This window comes from Culex pipiens, chromosome 1, assembly GCF_016801865.2.
Source record: "Culex pipiens pallens isolate TS chromosome 1, TS_CPP_V2, whole genome shotgun sequence".
Taxonomy (NCBI): domain Eukaryota; kingdom Metazoa; phylum Arthropoda; class Insecta; order Diptera; family Culicidae; genus Culex; species Culex pipiens.
The window spans coordinates 68507673-68526298 of NC_068937.1; the positions used below are offsets into that span (position 1 = coordinate 68507673).

The 18626-nt window shown below is 17.1% G+C and overlaps 1 protein-coding gene across 1 annotated transcript in view; it reads left to right on the top strand.

Moving 5' to 3' along the window:
- Window positions 1-18626, top strand: part of LOC128093327 (uncharacterized) — a 481727-nt gene that overhangs the window by 60452 nt on the left and 402649 nt on the right. The gene's annotated exons all lie outside the window — the stretch shown is intronic.

Sequence of the window (18626 nt, forward strand, 5' to 3'; positions counted from 1 at the left end):
GTTTATGGCAGAATTGTTTTAAAAATTACTGATTTTATTTTTCAAGTTTATAATAATATTGTTTTCATTAGTTTCAATAGTTGAACTTGTTAAAATTAAAAAAAAAATAATGTTTCAATAAAATTCCTATCATACCGGTATTAGGTTAACATACCGTTACCCTTTTTCGGCATGGTGCTGCCATCTATGTTTTGAAATATGTTTTACAAAAGTGCCTTCAGAAGCGGTGTACCAGCCTGATGGCAAGATTGTCAAATTGTATGTATGGGCCGCGATACTCACATTGGTTGGACCGTGGACCCCGCTATTTGGTCGCTTTACCCCTCTGACGCTAAATATAGGGTAAAAGAGCCAGCAAATGTGCAATTGAAAAAAAAGTTTTTTTTGTGAAAAATTATTTTAAATTTTGTTTTTGATGAATAGGTTTGAATATTTTTTGTCAAAAAATAAATAACTAGAAAAAATAAAATATTATCCAGCCTTTTGAGGACGAAGTCAATCGTTCACATTTTTTAATGTTAGCTTATACACATATTTTAGTGTTAAATGTAAATATTCCAAGAAGATAATGTCCAGCTTGTGACGATAAACTACTTTTCCTTTACTTAGAAATCGAATTTAGAAGGGAAACGATAACCTGCTATGTTGGTCCGCACCGGGTTCTGAACTCCCATTTATGAGGCGGAAGCGTTGCCGCATGGCTCGATCTTAACAAAAAAATTAACTAGACAATAAATAACAATTTCAAATTACAAATTTAAATATTAAATAAACTTATTTTCGAATTTACTCATAAATGGCCTGTATACCCTATTTTGTGCAACCAGTTTATGGAGCGTTCACCCTATATGGACTGTCAAAAGCGAGGTTCACTTTTTGACAAGCTTGCCACCAGTCTGCGGTGTACGCACTTCGGAAGAAACCGAGGTCGTGTTACGCTTCATACAATTTTTTTTAAAAAAAATTGTATGGAAATTTTGTTACGAGAGGGGGGGGGATCTAAAAATCCGATTTTTTTGCGTTACGTAATAAAAGAACGCTCCCATATAGTTAAAACAAACATTATGACAATAAAAAATCTGGTCTATAGAAAAGCCCTTAGTTTTTCTATAACACAACATTTGGCAAATTTACATGAAGTTTTATGTAAGTTCATACCTTTTTGTTGTTATTTTTTAAATCTAAATTAACTCTTGAAATCCAAAACAATGTCAGTTACGATTTATTTCTTTTCATATAAAATATGAAAAAAAGGAGATCATTTGATGAATAGTATCTTAATAGTTTGATATCCTTGAAATTTTGAAAAAAATCTACAACTATTAAAAAGATTTTAAAAACATATCCAAAATGGTAAACATTTGTGAAAATGTTTTAGGAAGAATGATTTGACAAATAATGATTATTTTCAAAATATTTATTTAATAATTCTATATGGTCACTAAATCATCCTCGTTCATCCGGGAAGCTTCAAAACTTCAAAACTTCAAAACTTCAAAACTTCAAAACTTCAAAACTTCAAAACTTCAAAACTTCAAAACTTCAAAACTTCAAAACTTCAAAACTTCAAAACTTCAAAACTTCAAAACTTCAAAACTTCAAAACTTCAAAACTTCAAAACTTCAAAACTTCAAAACTTCAAAACTTCAAAACTTCAAAACTTCAAAACTTCAAAACTTCAAAACTTCAAAACTTCAAAACTTCAAAACTTCAAAACTTCAAAACTTCAAAACTTCAAAACTTCAAAACTTCAAAACTTCAAAACTTCAAAACTTCAAAACTTCAAAACTTCAAAACTTCAAAACTTCAAAACTTCAAAACTTCAAAACTTCAAAACTTCAAAACTTCAAAACTTCAAAACTTCAAAACTTCAAAACTTCAAAACTTCAAAACTTCAAAACTTCAAAACTTCAAAACTTCAAAACTTCAAAAATTCTAAAATTCTAAAATTCTAAAATTCAAAAAATTCAAAAATTCAAAAAATTCTAAAATTCTAAAATTTTTAAATTCTAAAATTCTTAAATTATAAAATTCTTAAATTATAAAAATCTACAATTCTAAAATTCTAAAATTCTAAAATTCTAAAATTCTAAAATTCTAAAATTCTAAAATTCTAAAATTCTAAAATTCTAAAATTCTAAAATTCAAAAATTCTAAAATTCTAAAATTCTAAAATTCTAAAATTCAAAAATTCAAAAATTCTAAAATTCTAAAATTCTAAAATTCTAAAATTCTAAAATTCTAAAATTTTAAAATTCTAAAATTCAAAAATTCAAAAATTCTAAAATTCTAAAATTCTAAAATTCTAAAATTCTAAAATTCTAAAATTCTAAAATTCTAAAATTCTAAAATTCTAAAATTCTAAAATTCTAAAATTCTAAAATTCTAAAATTCAAAAATTCAAAAATTCAAAAATTCTAAAATTCTAAAATTCAAAAATTCAAAACTTCAAAACTTCAAAACTTCAAAACTTCAAAACTTCAAAACTTCAAAACTTCAAAACTTCAAAACTTCAAAACTTCAAAACTTCAAAACTTCAAAACTTCAAAACTTCAAAACTTCAAAACTTCAAAACTTCAAAACTTCAAAACTTCAAAACTTCAAAACTTCAAAACTTCAAAACTTCAAAACTTCAAAACTTCAAAACTTCAAAACTTCAAAACTTCAAAACTTCAAAACTTCAAAACTTCAAAACTTCAAAACTTCAAAACTTCAAAACTTCAAAACTTCAAAACTTCAAAACTTCAAAACTTCAAAACTTCAAAACTTCAAAACTTCAAAACTTCAAAACTTCAAAACTTCAAAACTTCAAAACTTCAAAACTTCAAAACTTCAAAACTTCAAAACTTCAAAACTTCAAAACTTCAAAACTTCAAAACTTCAAAACTTCAAAACTTCAAAACTTCAAAACTTCAAAACTTCAAAACTTCAAAACTTCAAAACTTCAAAACTTCAAAACTTCAAAACTTCAAAACTTCAAAACTTCAAAACTTCAAAACTTCAAAACTTCAAAACTTCAAAACTTCAAAACTTCAAAACTTCAAAACTTCAAAACTTCAAAACTTCAAAACTTCAAAACTTCAAAACTTCAAAACTTCAAAACTTCAAAACTTCAAAACTTCAAAACTTCAAAACTTCAAAACTTCAAAAATTCAAAAATTCAAAAATTCAAAAATTCAAAAAATTCAAAAAATTATAAAATTCTAAAATTTTTAAATTCTAAAATTCTTAAATTATAAAAATCTACAATTCTAAAATTCTAAAATTCTAAAATTCTAAAATTCTAAAATTCTAAAATTCTAAAATTCTAAAATTCTAAAATTCTAAAATTCTAAAATTCTAAAATTCTAAAATTCTAAAATTCTAAAATTCAAAAATTCAAAAATTCAAAAATTCTAAAATTCTAAAATTCTAAAATTCTAAAATTCTAAAATTTTAAAATTCTAAAATTCAAAAATTCAAAAATTCTAAAATTCTAAAATTCTAAAATTCTAAAATTCTAAAATTCTAAAATTCTAAAATTCTAAAATTCTAAAATTCTAAAATTCTAAAATTCTAAAATTCTAAAATTCAAAAATTCAAAAATTCAAAAATTCAAAAATTCTAAAATTCAAAAATTCAAAACTTCAAAACTTCAAAACTTCAAAACTTCAAAACTTCAAAACTTCAAAACTTCAAAACTTCAAAACTTCAAAACTTCAAAACTTCAAAACTTCAAAACTTCAAAACTTCAAAACTTCAAAACTTCAAAACTTCAAAACTTCAAAACTTCAAAACTTCAAAACTTCAAAACTTCAAAACTTCAAAACTTCAAAACTTCAAAACTTCAAAACTTCAAAACTTCAAAACTTCAAAACTTCAAAACTTCAAAACTTCAAAGCTTCAAAACTTCAAAACTTCAAAACTTCAAAACTTCAAAACTTCAAAACTTCAAAACTTCAAAACTTCAAAACTTCAAAACTTCAAAACTTCAAAACTTCAAAACTTCAAAACTTCAAAACTTCAAAACTTCAAAACTTCAAAACTTCAAAACTTCAAAACTTCAAAACTTCAAAACTTCAAAACTTCAAAACTTCAAAACTTCAAAACTTCAAAACTTCAAAACTTAAAAACTTCAAACTTCAAAACTTCAAAACTTCAAAACTTCAAAACTTCAAAACTTCAAAACTTCAAAACTTCAAAACTTCAAAACTTCAAAACTTCAAAACTTCAAAACTTCAAAACTTCAAAACTTCAAAACTTCAAAACTTCAAAACTTCAAAACTTCAAAACTTCAAAACTTCAAAACTTCAAAACTTCAAAACTTCAAAACTTCAAAACTTCAAACTTCAAAACTTCAAAAAGTCAAAACTTCAAAACTTCAAAACTTCAAAACTTCAAAACTTCTAAACTTCAAAACTTCAAAACTTCAAAACTTCAAAACTTCAAAACTTCAAAACTTCAAAACTTCAAAACTTCAAAACTTCAAAACTTCAAAACTTCAAAACTTCAAAACTTCAAAACTTCAAAACTTCAAAACTTCAAAACTTCAAAACTTCAAAACTTCAAAACTTCAAAACTTCAAAACTTCAAAACTTCAAAACTTCAAAACTTCAAAACTTCAAAACTTCAAAACTTCAAAACTTCAAAAATTCAAAAATTCAAAAATTCAAAAATTCAAAAAATTCAAAAAATTATAAAATTCTAAAATTTTTAAATTCTAAAATTCTTAAATTATAAAAATCTACAATTCTAAAATTCTAAAATTCTAAAATTCTAAAATTCTAAAATTCTAAAATTCTAAAATTCTAAAATTCTAAAATTCTAAAATTCTAAAATTCTAAAATTCTAAAATTCTAAAATTCTAAAATTCTAAAATTCTAAAATTCTAAAATTCTAAAATTCTAAAATTCTAAAATTCTAAAATTCTAAAATTCTAAAATTCTAAAATTCTAAAATTCTAAAATTCTAAAATTCTAAAATTCTAAAATTCTAAAATTCTAAAATTCTAAAATTCTAAAATTCTAAAATTCTAAAATTCTAAAATTCTAAAATTCTAAAATTCTAAAATTCTAAAATTCTAAAATTCTAAAATTCTAAAATTCTAAAATTCTAAAATTCTAAAATTCTAAAATTCTAAAATTCTAAAATTCTAAAATTCTAAAATTCTAAAATTCTAAAATTCTAAAATTCTAAAATTCTAAAATTCTAAAATTCTAAAATTCTAAAATTCTAAAATTCTAAAATTCTAAAATTCTAAAATTCTAAAATTCTAAAATTCTAAAATTCTAAAATTCTAAAATTCTAAAATTCTAAAATTCTAAAATTCAAAAATTCAAAAATTCAAAAATTCAAAAATTCTAAAATTCTAAAATTCTAAAATTCTAAAATTCTAAAATTCTAAAATTCTAAAATTCTAAAATTCTAAAATTCTAAAATTCTAAAATTCTAAAATTCTAAAATTCTAAAATTCTAAAATTCTAAAATTCTAAAATTCTAAAATTCTAAATTCTAAAATTCTAAAATTCTAAAATTCTAAAATTCTAAAATTCTAAAATTCTAAAATTCTAAAATTCTAAAATTCTAAAATTCTAAAATTCTAAAATTCTAAAATTCTAAAATTCTAAAATTCTAAAATTCTAAAATTCTAAAATTCTAAAATTCTAAAATTCTAAAATTCTAAAATTCTAAAATTCTAAAATTCTAAAATTCTAAAATTCTAAAATTCTAAAATTCTAAAATTCTAAAATTCTAAAATTCTAAAATTCTAAAATTCTAAAATTCTAAAATTCTAAAATTCTAAAATTCTAAAATTCTAAAATTCTAAAATTCTAAAATTCTAAAATTCTAAAATTCTAAAATTCTAAAATTCTAAAATTCTAAAATTCTAAAATTCTAAAATTCTAAAATTCTAAAATTCTAAAATTCTAAAATTCTAAAATTCTAAAATTCTAAAATTCTAAAATTCTAAAATTCTAAAATTCTAAAATTCTAAAATTCTAAAATTCTAAAATTCTAAAATTCTAAAATTCTAAAATTCTAAAATTCTAAAATTCTAAAATTCTAAAATTCTAAAATTCTAAAATTCTAAAATTCTAAAATTCTAAAATTCTAAAATTCTAAAATTCTAAAATTCTAAAATTCTAAAATTCTAAAATTCTAAAATTCTAAAATTCTAAAATTCTAAAATTCTAAATTTCTAAAATTCTAAAATTCAAAAATTCTAAAATTCTAAAATTCTAAAATTCTAAAATTCTAAAATTCTAAAATTCTAAAATTCTAAAATTCTAAAATTCTAAAATTCTAAAATTCTAAAATTCTAAAATTCTAAAATTCTAAAATTCTAAAATTCTAAAATTCTAAAATTCTAAAATTCTAAAATTCTAAAATTCTAAAATTCTAAAATTCTAAAATTCTAAAATTCTAAAATTCTATAATTCTAAAATTCTAAAATTCTAAAATTCTAAAATTCTAAAATTCTAAAATTCTAAAATTCAAAAATTCAAAAATTCAAAAATTCAAAAATTCAAAAATTCAAAAATTCAAAAATTCAAAAATTCAAAAATTCAAAAATTCAAAAAATTCAAAAATTCAAAAATTCAAAAAATCAAAAATTCAAAAATTCAAAAATTCAAAAATTCAAAAATTCAAAAATTCAAAAAATTCAAAAAATTCGAAAATTCAAAAATTCAAAAATTCAAAAATTTAAAAATTTAAAAATTCTAAAATTCTAAAATTCTAAAATTCTAAAATTCTAAAATTCTAAAATTCTAAAATTCTAAAATTCTAAAATTCTAAAATTCTAAAATTCTAAAATTCTAAAATTCTAAAATTCTAAAATTCTAAAATTCTAAAATTCTAAAATTCTAAAATTCTAAAATTCTAAAATTCTAAAATTCTAAAATTCTAAAATTCTAAAATTCTAAAATTCTAAAATTCTAAAATTCTAAAATTCTAAATTCTAAAATTCTAAAATTCTAAAATTCTAAAATTCTAAAATTCTAAAATTCTAAAATTCTAAAATTCTAAAATTCTAAAATTCTAAAATTCTAAAATTCTAAAATTCTAAAATTCTAAAATTCTAAAATTCTAAAATTCTAAAATTCAAAAATTCAAAAATTCTAAAATTCTAAAATTCTAAAATTCTAAAATTCTAAAATTCTAAAATTCTAAAATTCTAAAATTCTAAAATTCTAAAATTCTAAAATTCTAAAATTCTAAAATTCTAAAATTCTAAAATTCTAAAATTCTAAAATTCTAAAATTCTAAAATTCTAAAATTCTAAAATTCTAAAATTCTAAAATTCTAAAATTCTAAAATTCTAAAATTCTAAAATTCTAAAATTCTAAAATTCTAAAATTCTAAAATTCTAAAATTCTAAAATTCTAAAATTCTAAAATTCTAAAATTCTAAAATTCTAAAATTCTAAAATTCTAAAATTCTAAAATTCTAAAATTCTAAAATTCTAAAATTCTAAAATTCTAAAATTCTAAAATTCTAAAATTCTAAAATTCTAAAATTCTAAAATTCTAAAATTCTAAAATTCTAAAATTCTAAAATTCTAAAATTCTAAAATTCTAAAATTCAAAAATTCAAAAATTCAAAAATTCAAAAATTCAAAAATTCAAAAATTCAAAAATTCAAAAATTCTAAAATTCTAAAATTCTAAAATTCTAAAATTCTAAAATTCTAAAATTAAAAAATTTAAAAATTCAAAACTTCAAAACTTCAAAACTTCAAAACTTCAAAACTTCAAAACTTCAAAACTTCAAAACTTCAAAACTTCAAAACTTCAAAACTTCAAAACTTCAAAACTTCAAAACTTCAAAACTTCAAAACTTCAAAACTTCAAAACTTCAAAACTTCAAAACTTCAAAACTTCAAAACTTCAAAACTTCAAAACTTCAAAACTTCAAAACTTCAAAACTTCAAAACTTCAAAACTTCAAAACTTCAAAACTTCAAAACTTCAAAACTTCAAAACTTCAAAACTTCAAAACTTCAAAACTTCAAAACTTCAAAACTTCAAAACTTCAAAACTTCAAAACTTCAAAACTTCAAAACTTCAAAACTTCAAAACTTCAAAACTTCAAAACTTCAAAACTTCAAAACTTCAAAACTTCAAAACTTCAAAACTTCAAAACTTCAAAACTTCAAAACTTCAAAACTTCTAAACTTCAAAACTTCAAAACTTCAAAACTTCAAAACTTCAAAACTTCAAAACTTCAAAACTTCAAAACTTCAAAACTTCAAAACTTCAAAAAAATTCTAAAATTCTAAAATTCTAAAATTCATAAAATTCTAAAATTCTAAAATTCTAAAATTCTAAAATTCTAAAATTCTAAAATTCTAAAATTCTAAAATTCTAAAATTCTAAAATTCTAAAATTCTAAAATTCTAAAATTCTAAAATTCTAAAATTCTAAAATTTTAAAATTCTAAAATTCTAAAATTCTAAAATTCTAAAATTCTAAAATTCTAAAATTCTAAAATTCTAAAATTCTAAAATTCTAAAATTCTAAAATTCTAAAATTCTAAAATTCTAAAATTCTAAAATTCTAAAATTCTAAAATTCTAAAATTCTAAAATTCTAAAATTCTAAAATTCTAAAATTCTAAAATTCTAAATTCTAAAATTCTAAATTCTAAATTCTAAAATTCTAAAATTCTAAATATATTAAAATTAATATTAATATTATTGAAATTATTAAGTTATTATGATATATTGTAAAATTATAAAATTATTAGAATTTTAAAATGTATTAATATTAATATTATTATTAAAATAATTAATAATTAATTGGAGAATTATTAAATAAATATTAAAATTCTATTTAGAATATTTGAAATATTTATTTATAATTATAAAATATTAAATATTATATACGATATATATAAAATTATTATATTAGTATAAATGATTAATTATTATTATAATTTATTAAATTTTAAAAGTATAAATTGATTAATTTTATATTATTATATTTATATAAATTATAAAATTATATAAATTATTAAATGATTATAATTATAAATGATATTATTAAATTATATAAATTTTTTCGAATTTATATATTTTATAATTTTAAAATGTAATTATGATAGTTATTGAGAATATAAGGAGATAATGAATATAATTAAATAATATCAATTATAAATTCAAATATGCAAAAGGACAGATATGATTAAATGGATTATATGATAATTATAAATTTGCTATATATAAAAGGCGTTTTTGATCTAATTATAGCTATAAGGAATGACTAATATGAGTATAGAATTTTATATTTTTAAAATATAGCATAATAGAAATTAGTCAATGAGTTTATAGAGGAGATTATTGGCAGATCTGCGAGGAAGTGGAGGACATTTATTTTAGTAAAATTGGAATATAAATTATAAATATTTTATTAGTCGATTAATTTTTTATAGTATTAAAGGAGTTTTGTGTATATGATAAATTTAGTTTTGAGATATTATTAGATATGTATTTTTGAGTTAGTCTAAATTTATAAAATTATAAATGAAATGAGAAAATGTGATTTTTTGCGAATAGGATTATAAGTAGTATATGAGCGAAAAGTGATAAAAATCTAAAATTCTAAAATTTATAAATTTCTATATTATATTTGGCCGTAATTGTGACGATATGACTTATTTTAGTATTTGTCAGTTATGGATATAAGTATTAAAAGATTTAATTCATAAAATTAAAATTGATATAGTAAAAGTCTAATAATTCGAAAATTATTTTTAAATATTATAAAATGCATATATTATCGATAATGATATAATGGAGTAATAGGTGCATTATGTTCAATATTGTTATATTTGCTTATTGTAGATTATTTAGATATTACCAATTAGGATAATTATGCGTTAATTTACTAAAATTCTAAAAATTTCGTAAATTATAATTTTATGAATTGGATTAATGGATATTAGGTATTATTTGGAGTTTATGAGATTATTCATAGTCTAAATTCCTAAAATTGATATTTTTTCAATATTTAAATTTGGATTATATGAATTTTTTTATTAATTTGGATTTAGGAGATTATGATTATTGTAGTTTTGAGATAATTGATATTGTAGATTTGTAGTTTTGATATTAGTATTATATGGAGATTTTGAATTTTGGAGTTTTGGAGTTTTGGAATTTTGTAATTTGTGAGATTTGTAGTTTTGAGTTTTTGAAGTATTTGGAGTTTTGTATTATAATGTATAAATGATAATTGTGCGTATGTATTTTTTGATATATGGAGTATTTGGATTTTGGGAAATTTTTGAGTTTAGTAGTTTTTGATAATTGGGATATTTTGAGTTTTGAAATTTTTTGAGTTATTTGAGATTTGGATTTATGTATTTTTGAATTTGTTTATTTTTTATATATTTTATTAATTGTCATATATTTATATAATGTTTTTATTATTAATTCTTATTAGTTTAAATGTTAATAAGGACATTTATTGGAGTTTTGGAGTTTTGGAGTTTTGGATTTATTGTATTTTAGGATTTTATGATTTTATGATTTATGGATTTTAGGGATTTTGGATTTTGGGTTTTAGGGTTTTAGGATTTGTTGGAGTTTTGGATTTTAGGATTTAGGTATTTTATGATTTTAGGTATTTGGATTTTAGTGATTTATGTTTTATTGATTTAGGATTTTAGGAGTTTTAGGATTTTAGGATTTTAGGATTTATGATTTAGTAGATTTAGTTAGGATTTTAGGATTTATTTGTATTTAGATTTAGTATTTAGGATTTTAGAGTTTTATGATTTATGATTTTATGATTTTAGAGATATATGATTTGTTTTAGGATTTTAGGATTTTATGATTTTAGGATTTATGAATTTAAATTTAGATTTTGTAATTTTAGAATTATAGATTTATGATTTTAATTTTAGTATATTTTATTTTTTATAATTTTTATAATTTTATTAATTTATAGAGTTTTAGTATTTTATGAATTATTTATAGAATTTTGATTTTATATTTATTAGATTTTAGTATTATAGAATTTATTATATTTTTAATTTTATTATTTGATTTTAGGATTTTTTGGATATTGTTTTTTTGAGTTTTTGGTTTGTATATTTTAGAGATTTTTGTATTTTTAAGATTTTATGGATTTGTTTTATAGTTTTTGAGTATTATTTTTTGATTTTTATTAGATATTTTATTTTATGTATTATTTATTTATTGTTTTATTTATTACTTTAATTTTAATTTTATAATTTGTATAGATTGAGTTTATGATTTTTGAATATGTTTTATTGATTTTTTTAATTTATAATTTGTATTTTTTTATTTGTATATTTTTATTTTGATTTATAATTTATATTTTATGAGTTTTAGATTTATGATATTTTAGTTTTTTATTTTTTTGAGTTTATATGATGATTTATGATTTTGAGATTTTTGTTTTTATTTATAATTTTTATTTTATTTTTGATTTGTAATTTTAGATTATTTTAGATTTTATTTTATTTGGATTTATATATTTTTTAGTTTTTGAATTTTGATTTTGATTTATGGATTTTTTATTTTTGGATTTTTGTATTTTTGATTTTGTAGTTTTATGATATTTTGGAATTATAATTTTAGAGTTTTAGTATTTTGATTATTTTTAGATTTTGATTTATTTGATTTGTTTTTAATTTGATTTTAGTTTTGATTTTATGATTTTTATGATTTTGATTTTTGGATTTTAGATTTTGATTTTTTGAATTTTAGATTTTTAGATTTTATATTTTGATATTTGATTTTTATGATTTTAGATTTTTAGATTTTTGTATTTTTGATTTTTAATTTTAGATTTTTTAGATTTTGATTTTTAGATATTTTATGAATTTTATATTTTATGATTTTTAGATTTTGATTTTTATTTTTATTTTATGAATTTTTGAATTTTTGATTTTTAGATTTATTTTGTATTTTTGAATTTGATATTTATTTTATGATTATTTTGAGTTTAGAATTTTATATTTTGATTTTTGTATTTTTATTTAGATTTTGATTTTTAAGTTTTTAGAATTTTATTTTAGATTTTAGATTTTATGAATTTATAGATTTTTAAGTTTATATTTTATGATTTTAGAATTTTAGAATTTTAGATTTTAGATTTTATGTATTTTAGATTTTAGAATTTTAGTATTTTTAAGAATTTAGATTTTAGATTTTAGATTTTTATATTTTAGAATTTTTAGTATTTTAGAATTTTGAGATTTTAGAATTTTAATTTTAGTAATTTAGATTTTAAGAATTTTAGATTATTTTAGATTTAGATTTTAGAATTTAAGATTTTAAGAATTTAGAATTTTAGATTTAAGAATTTTAGAATTTTAGAATTTTAGAATTTAAGAATTTTAGAATTTTAGAATTTTAGAATTTTAGAATTTTAGAATTTTAGAATTTTAGAATTTAAGAATTTATGAATTTTAGAATTTTAGAATTTTAGAATTTTAGAATTTTAGAATTTTAGAATTTTAGAATTTTAGAATTTAAGAATTTAAGAATTTAAGAATTTAAGAATTTAAGAATTTAAGAATTTAAGAATTTAAGAATTTAAGAATTTAAGAATTTAAGAATTTAAGAATTTAAGAATTTAAGATTTTAAGAATTTAAGATTTTAAGAATTTAAGAATTTAAGAATTTTAGAATTTTAGAATTTTAGAATTTTAGAATTTTAGAATTTTAGAATTTTAGAATTTTAGAATTTTAGAATTTTAGAATTTTAGAATTTTAGATTTTAGGATTTTTGATTTTTAGTTTTTTGATTTTATGGATTTTTGATGAATTTTTGAATTGTTGTTTTTGTTTATGAGATTTGTTTTGAATTTTAGAATTTTAGGTTATTTAGAATTGTTTAGGATATTTATAAATTTTTTTTGATTAAGATTTTTGATTATTTTTGTAGTTTTGATATTTTGAGTTTTAGTTTTGGAATTTTAGGATTTGATTTTTGGAGTTTTGAGATTTTAGATATTTAGAATTTTTGGAATTTTTGAGATTTTAGTTTTTTAGATATTGATTAAGTTTAGTTTTTGGTGTTTTTGGATTTTGGATATTTGGATTTTGAGATTTGAGATTAGGATTTGTTGTTGAAGTAAAAAAAAAAAAAAAAAAAAAAAAAAAAAATTTGTTGGATTTTTTTGGAAATTGTCAAAATGGATTAATTGCTTGTATTTTTCGTATTTGGAGTTTTGGAGTTTTTTAAGTTTGTGGAATGTTAGAATTTTTATGAATTTTAGTATAAGGAGAATTTTATTTTTGCAGTTTAGAATGATTATAGTATGTTAGGATAAATTATTAGTATTGGATTTTTGGATTATTTTCTTATTGCGTTTTTGAGTTAAGTTAATAAAATTCGTAATGGAGTTTTTTAGAATTGAGTATTTTTTGAGTTATTAGATTATGTATATTTGTATTTATTTTTGCGAAAATTCTAAAATTCTAATTGTATATAATCTAATTTATAAAATTCTAAAATTCTAAAATTCTAAAATTCTAAATTGGCATAAAATTCGAAAATGCTAAAATTACTTTAAGTCAAATATGGCTTAAAGGATTAATAGGAGTTTTGGCGATTATGATTTTTTTATATAATATTATTATTTTCTAAAATTATAAATTGTGCTAATATGCTTAATTTGATTATAGGCATAAGAGAAATTTACAATATATGATAATTGGAGTATTGGAGTTTGTATTATATTTTACAATATATTGATTTTATATTATTACTATAAAAGGATAAAAGTCGTATAATTCGTATAAATTCTTATTGTATTTAATCTAATTGTCAGAATTCTTATATTATAAATCATAAATTCATATAAGTATATTTGGAGAATTGTAGAATTATGACTATTGTACAAATATTTCTAAATGGATAAAATGATAATATTCTATATGTAGTTAATTAATAATATTATAAATTTTAGTAAATATTAGATGTCAAATGTATAATTTGTAACAAGTATAAAACTTAATATATGAATTATAGGATTTTATTATTATAAGTATTTTAGGATTTTTTAAAATTATATCATATCGAGATTTAAGTGAAATTATTAATATTAGTAAAACTGTATTATAGGAAAAATGATATAATTCATAAACGGCTATAATCCATCATTAAATGCTAATAATTATAAAATCAGGCTTAAATTATAAATAGTATAAAATGTATAATAAGTATAAAATTAGATATATTATTATATTCAATAACTTCTTTAAGTATTTTAAGGTTATATAATTCTATTATTCATAACTATATTAACTGAAAAAGCATATCTTCAAAAATGATATAAAATGCACTATAAAGTATACAATTCTTCAAATAGCTTATAAAAGGATAAATATTTATAAAGGATTTTAGGATTATAGTCATTTATCTACAATTAATGCAAAACTGGCATTTATGCAATTATAGGATTTTAGGATTGTTTAGGATTATAAGCTTTTGGGATATTTTATGGAATTATAACTTGATATTTGTATTTATGGATTTTTTGGATTTTTTGGTTTTTTGGAGTTTTGGGGTGGTTTGATTTTTGGAGATTTGGTGTTATGATAAATTGGATTTTTGGAGTTTAGGAGTTATGTAGATTTGGTATTTTTTGAGTATTGAATATTTTGTAGTTTATGATTTTTGATTTTGGAGTTATGGAGTTTTGGATTTTGTAGTTTTGATTTTATGATTTTTTTGTTTTTGGATAAAATTCTAATAGTACTAAAATTCTAAAATTCTAAATTCTAAAATTCTAAAATTCTAAAATTCTAAAATTCTAAAATTCTAAAATTCTAAAATTCTAAAATTCTAAAATTCTAAAATTCTAAAATTCTAAAATTCTAAAATTCTAAAATTCTAAAATTCTAAAATTCTAAAATTCTAAAATTCTAAAATTCTAAAATTCTAAAATTCTAAAATTCTAAAATTCTAAAATTCTAAAATTCTAAAATTCTAAAATTCTAAAATTCTAAAATTCTAAAATTCTAAAATTCTAAAATTCTAAAATTCTAAAATTCTAAAATTCTAAAATTCTAAAATTCTAAAATTCTAAAATTCTAAAATTCTAAAATTCTAAAATTCTAAAATTCTAAAATTCTAAAATTCTAAAATTCTAAAATTCTAAAATTCTAAAATTCTAAAATTCTAAAATTCTAAAATTCTAAAATTCTAAAATTCTAAAATTCTAAAATTCTAAAATTCTAAAATTCTAAAATTCTAAAATTCTAAAATTCTAAAATTCTAAAATTCTAAAATTCTAAAATTCTAAAATTCTAAAATTCTAAAATTCTAAAATTCTAAAATTCTAAAATTCTAAAATTCTAAAATTCAAATTCTAAAATTCTAAAATTCTAAAATTCTAAAATTCTAAAATTCTAAAATTCTAAAATTCTAAAATTCTAAAATTCTAAAATTCTAAAATTCTAACATTCTAAAATTCTAAAATTCTAAAATTCTAAAATTCTAAAATTCTAAAATTCTAAAATTCTAAAATTCTAAAATTCTAAAATTCTAAAATTCTAAAATTCTAAAATTCTAAAATTCTAAAATTCTAAAATTCTAAAATTCTAAAATTCTAAAATTCTAAAATTCTAAAATTCTAAAATTCTAAAATTCTAAAATTCTAAAATTCTAAAATTCTAAAATTCTAAAATTCTAAAATTCTAAAATTCTAAAATTCTAAAATTCTAAAATTCAAAAATTCTAAAATTCTAAAATTCTAAAATTCTAAAATTCTAAAATTCTAAAATTCTAAAATTCTAAAATTCTAAAATTCTAAAATTCTAAAATTCTAAAATTCTAAAATTCTAAAATTCTAAAATTCTAAAATTCTAAAATTCTAAAATTCTAAAATTCTAAAATTCTAAAATTCTAAAATTCTAAAATTCTAAAATTCTAAAATTCTAAAATTCTAAAATTCTAAAATTCTAAAATTCTAAAATTCTAAAATTCAAAAATTCTAAAATTCTAAAATTCAAAAATTCTAAAATTCTAAAATTCTAAAATTCTAAAATTCTAAAATTCTAAAATTCTAAAATTCTAAAATTCTAAAATTCTAAAATTCTAAAATTCTAAAATTCTAAAATTCTAAAATTCTAAAATTCTAAAATTCTAAAATTCTAAAATTCTAAAATTCTAAAATTCTAAAATTCTAAAATTCTAAAATTCTAAAATTCAAAATTCTAAAATTCATAATTCAAAATTCTAAAATTCAAAATTCTAAGATTCAAAATTCTAAAATTCATAATTCAAAATTCTAAAATTCTAAAATTCTAAAATTCTAAAATTCAAAATTCAAAATTCAAAATTCAAAATTCAAAATTCAAAATTCAAAATTCAAAATTCAAAATTCAAAATTCTAAAATTCTAAAATTCTAAAATTCTAAAATTCTAAAATTCTAAAATTCAAAAATTCAAAAATTCAAAAATTCAAAAATTCAAAAATTCAAAAATTCTAAAATTCAAAAATTCAAAATTTCTAAAATTCTAAAATTCTAAAATTCTAAAATTCAAAAATTCAAAAATTCTAAAATTCTAAAATTGAAAATTCTAAAATTCTAAAATTCTAAAATTCTAAAATTCTAAAATTCTAAAATTCTAAAATTCAAAATTCTAAAATTCAAAATTCTAAAATTTAAAATTCTAAAGTTAAAAATTCTAAAATTCTAAAATTCTAAAATTTTAAATTCTAAAATTCTAAAGTTCAAAATTCTTAAATTCTAAAATTCTAAAATTCAAAAATTCAAAAATTCAAAAATTCAAAAATTCAAAAATTCAAAAATTCAAAAATTCAAAAATTCAAAAATTCAAAAATTCAAAATTCAAAATTCAAAATTCAAAATTTCAAAAATATAAAATTTTAAAATTCTAAAATTCAAATTCTAAAATCCTAAAATTCGAAAAATCTAAAATTCTAAAATTCTAAAATTCTAAAATTCTAAAATTCTAAAATTCTAAAATTCTAAAATTCTAAAATTCTAAAATTCTAAAATTCTAAAATTCTAAAATTCTAAAATTCTAAAATTCTAAAATTCTAAAATTCTAAAATTCTAAAATTCTAAAATTCTAAAATTCTAAAATTCTAAAATTCTAAAATTCTAAAATTCTAAAATTCTAAAATTCTAAAATTCTAAAATTCTAAAATTCTAAAATTCAAAAATTCAAAAAATTCTAAAATTTTTAAATTCTAAAATTCTTAAATTATAAAATTCTTAAATTATAAAAATCTACAATTCTAAAATTCTAAAATTCTAAAATTCTAAAATTCTAAAATTCTAAAATTCTAAAATTCTAAAATTCTAAAATTCTAAAATTCTAAAATTCTAAAATTCTAAAATTCTAAAATTCTAAAATTCTAAAATTCTAAAATTCTAAAATTCTAAAATTCTAAAATTCTAAAATTCTAAAATTCTAAAATTCTAAAATTCTAAAATTCTAAAATTCTAAAATTCTAAAATTCTAAAATTCTAAAATTCTAAAATTCTAAAATTCTAAAATTCTAAAATTCTAAAATTCTAAAATTCTAAAATTCTAAAATTCTAAAATTCTAAAATTCTAAAATTCTAAAATTCTAAAATTCTAAAATTCTAAAATTCTAAAATTCTAAAATTCTAAAATTCTAAAATTCTAAAATTCAAAAATTCAAAAATTCCAAAATTCCAAAATTCCAAAATTCCAAAATTCTAAAATTCTAAAATTCTAAAATTCTAAAATTCTAAAATTCTAAAATTCTAAAATTCTAAAATTCTAAAATTCTAAAATTCTAAAATTCTAAAATTCTAAAATTCTAAAATTCTAAAATTCTAAAATTCTAAAATTCTAAAATTCTAAAATTCTAAAATTCTAAAATTCTAAAATTCTAAAATTCTAAAATTCTAAAATTCTAAAATTCTAAAATTCTAAAATTCTAAAATTCTAAAATTCTAAAATTCTAAAATTCTAAAATTCTAAAATTCTAAAATTCTAAAATTCTAAAATTCTAAAATTCTAAAATTCTAAAATTCTAAAATTCTAAAATTCTAAAATTCTAAAATTCTAAAATTCTAAAATTCTAAAATTCTAAAATTCTAAAATTCTAAAATTCTAAAATTCTAAAATTCTAAAATTCTAAAATTCTAAAATTCTAAAATTCTAAAATTCTAAAATTCTAAAATTCTAAAATTCTAAAATTCTAAAATTCTAAAATTCTAAAATTCTAAAATTCTAAAATTCTAAAATTCTAAAATTCTAAAATTCTAAAATTCTAAAATTCTAAAATTCTAAAATTCTAAAATTCTAAAATTCTAAAATTCAAAAATTCAAAAATTCAAAAATTCTAAAATTCAAAAATTCAAAAATTCAAAAATTCTAAAATTCTAAAATTCTAAAATTCTAAAATTCTAAAATTCTAAAATTCTAAAATTCTAAAATTCTAAAATTCTAAAATTCTAAAATTCTAAAATTCTAAAATTCTAAAATTCTAAAATTCTAAAATTCTAAAATTCTAAAATTCTAAAATTCTAAAATTCTAAAATTCTAAAATTCTAAAATTCTAAAATTCTAAAATTCTAAAATTCTAAAATTCTAAAATTCTAAAATTCTAAAATTCTAAAATTCTAAAATTCTAAAATTCTAAAATTCTAAAATTCTAAAATT